Source organism: Peromyscus leucopus, chromosome 19 (genome assembly GCF_004664715.2).
Source record: "Peromyscus leucopus breed LL Stock chromosome 19, UCI_PerLeu_2.1, whole genome shotgun sequence".
Lineage (NCBI taxonomy): Eukaryota > Metazoa > Chordata > Mammalia > Rodentia > Cricetidae > Peromyscus > Peromyscus leucopus.
Window position 1 is genome coordinate 56,846,017 of NC_051079.1, and position 2,321 is coordinate 56,848,337.

The window sequence follows — 2,321 nt, forward strand, 5'->3', positions numbered from 1 at the left end:
CCACTTTCTTACTAGATTTAAGGCCTGCTCTATGGAGGAAACACAAGCCTGGTACTGCAAATCATGTTTGGGGAACACACAGGCACCAAGGGTGGAGTATTATTTTGTCAGATGAACATATAATCAAATTGTCCTCTAAATTCATATTTCTCTACCCATAATTTAGTGTAGCTCTCAGATCTCATCGGGAGAAGTGTCTTGTGCAGTGGATGGTGTTTCACAAAAAACTCATAGCTGGCCAAAGTGATTGAAGAATGCTCAGCCACAAATGGGACATCAATATCAAACCCCTCTCCAAGGCTTGAGACCATAGTAGAAGAAGGGGAAAGATATGAGAACCAGAGGTTGGAGAGGACTGAAGAAAAAGTGTCTCCTGGATGCAGGACTGCTTGTTCATGAACTCACAGCAGTTATCATTGCCTTCATAAGATGGAGCCAGTCAACACTCTTACATGGAATAGGAAGGGGTTCACAAGTCCCCAACCCTCACTGAAGTTGGTGGTATCTGGGAAGGGAGAGTTAGTTTTCCTTACAGTTCAACTGTGTTCCAGTGTATGGTTCCACACCCAAAGGTACAGAGACAATACAGATTGATAGGTTATTTTTTTTTTTTTTTTTTTTTTTTTTTTTTTTTTTTTTTTTTTTTTTTTTTTTTTTTTACTCATTGTAGCAGTGTCAACTCACAAGATCGCTGCTCCCGAGTGCTGGATACGTGCGACCGGTAGGTTATTACATTTTTAAAAAGAGGACACAAAGTTGGAGGTGGGGGATAGTGGAAGGTGAATCAGGAGAAAGAGAAAGGGAGGATTTGAGGGTGAATATGACTGTGGTGGTTTGAATGAAAATAACCCCCATGTTTAATTGTTTTTCCCAATTGGTGGAATGTTAATGGAGCATTAAAAATTGTGGCCTTATTGAAAGAAGGCTGTCATTGGAGGTGGTTCTGAGATTTAAAAATCCCATGTCAAGTCCAGTCTTGTGTTCTGTCTGCTGGCTGCCTGTGATCAGGATGTAAGCTCTTAGCTACTGCTCCAGCACCATGCCTGGCTGCCTGCCTCCATTCTCCTCACCATGGCTGTTGTGGACTAAACCTCTAAATATGTAAGCAAACCCCCAGTTAAATGCTTTCTTTTAAATGTTGTCTGGGTTGTGGTGTCTCTTCATAGCAATAGAACAACTAAGACAAGGACCAAAATACATCATATGAAATTCTCAAAGAATTAGTAAATGTTTTTTTTTTTAAGACATTTCCGTTGTCTTCCTAATGAAAATATCAGTGACAACTGTTTCCTTTCTGAGCCCTGTGAATGAGAAGGAAACTCGAAGTTCATCTTTGGCCAGTTCCCTTCAGAAATCCTTGATTATAGGAGGGAGGAGCTCCAGAGTTGTTACATATTGCTTTATTAGAACAGTAGTTCAGGGAACATCCTCTGGACCCTGATTCACACGATGTGTTAAAATCACAGAGAAGTGGTGCCCAGAGCTTCCTGACTGCAGTCCCCACACACTCACAACAGTGTCCCAACCAGGACCTTCACATGGACAACTGAAACAGGGATTAAAAAAAATAAAATAAAATAAAACAGAAAGCAAATTGGAACAGAGAAACCCCTGTTGCTTATATTTATAAAGCAATGGGAGTTTTATCAGGAAAACTGAGCTCAAAATACTGTCACTCTGTCATTTGCAAAACAGTCTGTTACCTGTGCCTGTACAGTGAAGACAGAACACACTCCTCAGAGCATTGATGATTCATTGGCAAGTAGATTTTTTTTTTTTTTATGGAATGATGGAAATGATGGGGACATGTGTGGGAGGTGGGAGCACGTGGCGCCATCTCTATTTCGTCTTATTTTTAGAAAGAGAGCTGAAGTCGCCCAAGAAAGCGGGGAAATGCAGGGAACATCACTTTGTACAGCTTTGCTTCTGCTCTCAGAGATCAGTGACATTCTGGTGACGTTCTCAAGTATTTAGAGACAATGGGCTTCCAAGAAGACTGCAAATGATCACTTCCAAAGGACTAAAAACAGAAAATGTATTTTCATTACACGCATCACAAGTAAGATACACATGTATCATGTCATACAGTGTGAAAATACTCTCGCTTGTTCCTGAACAGTGAGGTGCACATGAAGTGTGTTCCACTAGCCAAGGCCAAGTCAGGTTTTTTAGTATGGAAATGATTTCCTTTCTTTTTAATGTCAGCATGAGTAGTATCTCTGCTCTAAAACAGATACAGTTTAGAGAAACTAGTTTCCCATGCCCCACTGGGGGGTCTCTGTGATAAGGACTATTTTACCCAAACTTAGCACAATTCCCCT